Raw genomic sequence first — 6,656 nt, 5'->3', positions numbered from 1 at the left:
TGGCTCGGGTGGTTGTTGTCCTTGATGATTTTTTTGGTCTTCCTGTGACATCGGGTGGTGTAGGTGTCCTGGAGGGCAGGTAGTTTGCCCCCGGTGATGCGTTGTGCAGACCTCACTACCCTCTGGAGAGCCTTACGGTTGTGGGCGGAGCAGTTGCCGTGCCAGGCGGTGATACAGCCCAACAGGATGCTCTCGATTGTGCATCTGTAAAAGTTTGTGAGTGTTTTTGGTGACAAGCTAAATTTATTCAGCCTCCTGAGGTTGGAGAGGCACTGATGCGCCTTCTTCACCACGCTGTCTGTGTGGGTGGACCATTTCAGTTTGTCCGTGATGTGTACGCCGAGGAACTTAAAACTTTTCACCTTCTCCACTACTGTCCCGTCGATGTGGATAGGGGGTGCTCCCTTTGCTGTTTCCTGAAGTCCACGATCATCTCCTGTGTTTTGTTGACGTTGAGTGTGAGGTTGTTTTCCTGACACCACACTCCGAGGGCCCTCACCTCCTCCCTGTAGGCCGTCTCATCGCTGTTGGTAATCAAGCCTACCACTGTAGTGTCGTCTGCAAACTTGATGATTGAGTTGGAGGCATGCATGGCCATGCAGTCATGGATGAACAGGGAGTACAGGAGAGGGCTGAGAACGCACCCTTGTGGGGCCCCAGTGTTGAGGATCAGTGGGGTGGAGATGTTGTTTCCTACCCTCACCACCTGGGGGCGTCCCGTCAGAAAGTCCAAGACCCAGTTGCACAGGGCGGGGTCGAGACCCAGGGTCTCGAGCTTAATGACGAGTTTGGAGGGTACTATGGTTTTAAATGCTGAGCTGTAATCGATGAATAGCATTCTTACATAGGTATTCCTCTTGTCCAGATGGGTTAGTGCAGAGTGCAGTGTGATTGCGATTGCGTCGTCTGTGGACCTATTGGGGCGGTAAGCGAATTGGAGTGGGTCTAGGGTGTCAGGTAGGGTGGAGGTGATATGATCCTTGACTAGTCTCTCAAAGCACTTCATGATGACGGAAGTGAGAGCTATGGGGGGATAGTCATTTAGTTCAATTACCTTAGCTTTCTTGGTAACAGGAACAATGGCGGCTCTCTTGAAGCATGTGGGAACAGCAGACTGGGATAGGGATTGATTGAATATGTCCGTAAACACACCAGCCAGCTAGTTTTACTCACGTTGGCTGCGGTGAAGGAGAGCCCACAGGTTTTGGTAGCGGGCCATGTCAGTGGCACGGTATTGTCCTCAAAGCGAGCAAAGAAGTTGTTTAGTTTGTCTGAGAGCAAGACATTGGTGTCCGCGACGAGGCTGGTTTTCTTTTTGTAATCCGTGATTGACTGTAGACCTTGCAACATACGTCTCGTGTGTGAGCCGTTGAATTGCGACTATTTTGTCTCTATACTGACGCTTAGCTTGTTTGATTGCCTTGCGGAGAGAATAGCTACACTGTTTGTATTCGGTCATGTTTCCGGTCACCGTGCCATGATTAAAAGCAGTGGTTCGCGCTTTCAGTTTTGCGTGAATGCTGCCATCAGTCCACGGTTTCTGGTTGGTGAAAGTTTTAATAGTCACCGTGGGTACAACATCACCGATGCACTTGCTAATAAACTCGCTCACCGAATCAGCGTATACATCAATATTGTTGTCCGATGCTATCCGGAACATATCCCAGTCCAAGTGATCGAAGCAATCTTGAAGCGTGGAATCAGATTGGTCGGACCAGCATTGAACAGACCTGAGCACGGGCGTTTCCTGTTTTAGTTTCTGTCTATAGGCTGGGAGCAACTAAATGGAGTCGTGGTCAGATTTGCCGAAAGGAGGGCGAGGGAGGGCTTTGTATGCGTCGCGGAAGTTAGAGTAGCAATGACCCAGAATTTTGCCAGCCCAGGTCGCGCATTCAATATGCTGATAAAATTTAGGAAGCCTTGTTTTCAGATTAGACTTGTTAAAATCCCCAGCTACAAATACCTTTGTATGCCTCCTCGTCTGTATACCTGCAGACACAGACACAAAAGTGAGCAGTTCAGTCATCTGCACCCAATACAGCTAGACTTCAACATATTCTTATAGCCTACATATTCTTACCTCTTTGTTGATTGATATCCATTGAATTGTGTCCATTTTCTGCGTTAGAAAGATTGGTACAAATATGAAAAGATAGATGTTATCATCATAAATCAATATCAATTTAGATCATACAACCGACAAACCTTATCTTAAATTGAGATCTTTACATTTTTCAGTTAAGTGACTACACCTGCTGTCCTTTCAAATTTAAATCCAAATGTTTCTCTTGGGCAGTTAGGTTCCTGCAACAAAAAAAACCACTAACTAAGGAGGTTCCTCAATGAACCCTGTCTCCTATAGTGTTCTTGGAAGAACCTTTTGGGGGCAATTCAGTGCCAAGAACCCTAAGGTTCTTCAAAGAACTTTGAGGATCTTTGAAGAACCCTCATTGAACCCCTAATTTTCAGAGTGTAGGACTGACAAATTTGAATAGCCTATGTTTGGAGTAGTGCGTCTTTCTTAACTGGACAAGAGGCACTCTTTGGAAATGGGGATGGATACAAGCCGAATGGAGTAAGCACTGCAGGTAGGCCTATGTGAATAATGCAAAAGCATGTCGGCAAAAGCCTTAGGAGTAGACCATTTAGAAACATGTTATGGACAAGCTACTTGGCTAATGCATGGCCAGGATACAAAAGGCACGAGAAGCATTACTGTTGAACCAGCTTTCGTTATAGTAGGGTAAGGGTAGCCTACTAAGGGCTTGTTTTTTAATCAAAGTAAACGGAAAACAAGCAATTTTTGGAAAATAACTTAAATGTTTCTAAATACAAATGTCAACGGATTATCGCATTTCTCCTTCCATGACATATACTGTAGCCTACATTGACATTTGTTTACGCACATCCAAAATAACAACAGTGGCTGATAATGTAATAGCCTACATACAGTGGGGCAAAAAAGTATTTAGTCAGCCACCAATTGTGCAAGTTCTCCCACTTAAAAAGATGAGAGAGGGCTGTAATTTTCATCATAGGTACACTTCAACTATGACAGACAAATTCCAGAAAATCACATTGTAGGATTTTTAATGAATTTATTTGCAAATTATGGTGGAAAATAAGTATTTGGTCACCTACAAACAAGCAAGATTTCTGGCTCTCACAGACCTGTAACTTCTTCTTTAAGAGGCTCCTCTGTCCTCCACTCGTTACCTGTATTAATGGCACCTGTTTGAACTTGTTATCAGTATAAAAGACACCTGTCCACAACCTCAAACAGTCACACTCCAAACTCCACTATGGCCAAGACCAAAGAGCTGTCAAAGGACACCAGAAACAAAATTGTAGACCTGCACCAGGCTGGGAAGACTGAATCTGCAATAGGTAAGCAGCTTGGTTTGAAGAAATCAACTGTGGGAGCAATTATTAGGAAATGGAAGACATACAAGACCACTGATAATCTCCCTCGATCTGGGACTCCACGCAAGATCAAACCCCGTGGGGTCAAAATGATCACAAGAACGGTGAGCAAAAATCCCAGAACCACACGGGGGGACCTAGTGAATGACCTGCAGAGAGCTGGGACCAAAGTAACAAAGCCTACCATCAGTAACACACTACGCCGCCAGGGACTCAAGTGCCAGACGTGTCCCCCTGCTTAAGCCAGTACATGTCCAGGCCCGTCTGAAGTTTGCTAGAGAGCATTTGGATGATCCAGAAGAAGATTGGGAGAATGTCATATGGTCAGATGAAACCAAAATATAACTTTTTGGTAAAAACTCAACTCGTCGTGTTTGGAGGACAAAGAATGCTGAGTTGCATCCAAAGAACACCATACCTACTGTGAAACATGGGGGTGGAAACATCATGCTTTGGGGCTGTTTTTCTGCAAAGGGACCAGGACGACTGATCCATTTAAAGGACAGAATGAATGGGGCCATGTATCGTGAGATTGAGTGAAAACCTCCTTCCATCAGCAAGGGCATTGAAGATGAAACGTGGCTGGGTCTTTCAGCATGACAATGATCCCAAACACACCGCCCGGGCAACAAAGGAGTGGCTTCGTAAGAAGCATTTCAAGGTCCTGGAGTGGCCTAGCCAGTCTCCAGATCTCAACCCCATAGAAAATCTTTGGAGGGAGTTGAAAGTCCGTGTTGCCCAGCAACAGCCCCAAAACATCACTGCTCTAGAGGAGATCTGCATGGAGGAATGGGCCAAAATACCAGCAACAGTGTGTGAAAACCTTGTGAAGACTTACAGAAAACGTTTGACCTCTGTCATTGCCAACAAAGGGTATATAACAAAGTATTGAGATAAACTTTTGTTATTGACCAAATACTTATTTTCCACCATAATTTGCAAATAAATTCATTAAAAATCCTACAATGTGATTTCTGGATTTTTTTTTCTCATTTTGTCTGTCGGTGTTGAAGTGTACCTATGATGAAAATTACAGGCCTCTCATCTTTTTAAGTGGGAGAACTTGCACAATTGGTGGCTGACTAAATACTTTTTTGCCCCACTGTATAGCCTTTACAGACTGACCTTACTGTGTGTTGCTGTAACGTTCTTCGTCGGGCGAAAGAGAGGAGGACCAAGATGCAGCGTGGTGAGTATTCATTTTAATAAGAATACTTAAACAAAGAACAAAAACAATAAACCGACAAACGAACAAAGACGAAACAGTCCCGTATGGTGACATACATAAAGAAACAGGAACAATCACCCACAATACAAAACAGGCTACCTAAATATGGCTCCCAATCAGAGACAACGACAGAAACCTGCCTCTGATTGAGAACCATATCAGGCCAAACACATAGAAATAGACAAACTAGACATACAACATAGAATGCCCACTCACATCACACCCTGACCAAACAAAACATAGAAACATACAAAGCAAACTTTGGTCAGGGCGTGACAGTTGCCTGTAAAAAAAAAAAAAAAAAAGCCATGTTTTTTAGAGCCCAATTCATACAGTCCCATTTTAACCACATTTTTCGCAGGATAAGACTTATATCTTTGTGCACATGCCGGCAAGTTTAGTAGTGGGAGTTGAGGTGGGCTGATGTGGGTGGACTTCTATTTTAATAAATACATTGAATATACTCTATCACAAATAAATCCATTATTAATTTGTTTTCGGCAGGTCCTAAGAAACATTATAAAAATGTATTTTCAAAAGAATAGAATGGCATATTTTGAATTGAATTATGTTACTGGTCTGTGCAGCCTATATGTTAAATGGTGGCGCCATGCACATGATATCAGTAGTTATTTTGTTAATTAAACAGACAAGACACACTTAGGCTACCTTGATCACAGTCAATATACACATAGGCTATTTTATCGTAAGCTAAGAAAATAATGAAAAATGACAGAATAAAATACAAATAATATTTTTCCCACACAACTTGCATCACGGCAATGTGTGGAACCACTGCCATATGAAAAAGTGACATTTAGATATTTATTTTACGAAGGAAGTCATATTGAGACCTAAGTCTCTTTTACAAATGTGCCCTGTATGTATGTATGTATGTATTGTTAGGTTCTACAGGTCTACAGTTTTTTTTTGATTTTCCCATGATGTCAAGCAAAGAGGCACTGAGTTTGAAGGTAGGCCTTGAAATACATCCACAGGTACACCGCCAATTGACTCAAATGATGTCAATTAGCCTATCAGAAGCTTCTAAAGCCATGACATCATGCAAGGGGCAGTATTGAGTAGCCTGATAAAATGTGTCCATTTCAAACGGCCTCGTACTCAATTCTTGCTCGTACAATATGCATATTATTATTACTATTGGATAGAAAACACTCTCTAGTTTCTAAAACCGTTTGAATTATTTCTCTGAGTGAAACAGAACTCATTCTGCAGCACTTTTCCTGACCAGGAAGTGGAACGTCTGAAATCGATGCTCTGTTCTTCTTCATGCCTATACATGGGCACAAGACCTATTAGTATACATACACGTCATACACCTTCCTCTGAGTGTCAAGAAGGCTGTGAGAGAAGAAATGAGGTGATTATCTCGATCTGGGATGGAATAAATCCTCTTGGAATGACGTGTACCCCAGTTCCGGTACTCTGAAGAAAGCGATTTGGACAGTGGGGTTGCCTTTTGTTTTGCTGACGTTATAGGCGACTATTATTTCCGGCTTTGATTTTATTTGATACATGTCACCATATCATCGTAAAGTATGTTTTTTCAATATAGTTTCATCAGATTATTGAAATTTTTTCGGGAGTTTTGCCGTGTTCCGTTCTCTTCCGTTTGTTTACATGGAGAGATCCGTGCAACCCGGCTAGCGCGCTTGCTAAATGGAGAGAGAAAGTTACCATTCTGAATCCAAACAACGACTCATCTGGACAAAGGACACCTTGTTCAACATTCTGATGAAAGATCAGCAAAAGTAAGACCCAATTTATGATGTTATTTCATATATCTGTCGTAGTCGCCGGCGCCCAAGTGTTTCTGGCTATTGTGCTAAGCTAATATAACGCAACATTTTGTTTTCGCTGTAAAACACTTAATAAATCGGAAATATTGTCTGGCATCACAAGATGCCTGTCTTTCATTTGCTGTACACTATGTATTTTTCAGAAATGTTTTATGATGAGTAATTAGGTATTTGACGTTGGTGTC

The sequence above is a fragment of the Salvelinus namaycush genome, chromosome 21, assembly GCF_016432855.1.
Source record: "Salvelinus namaycush isolate Seneca chromosome 21, SaNama_1.0, whole genome shotgun sequence".
NCBI classification, from domain to species: domain Eukaryota; kingdom Metazoa; phylum Chordata; class Actinopteri; order Salmoniformes; family Salmonidae; genus Salvelinus; species Salvelinus namaycush.
The sequence above is the reverse complement of the archived record's forward strand: the minus strand, read 5'-3'. Positions refer to the sequence as shown.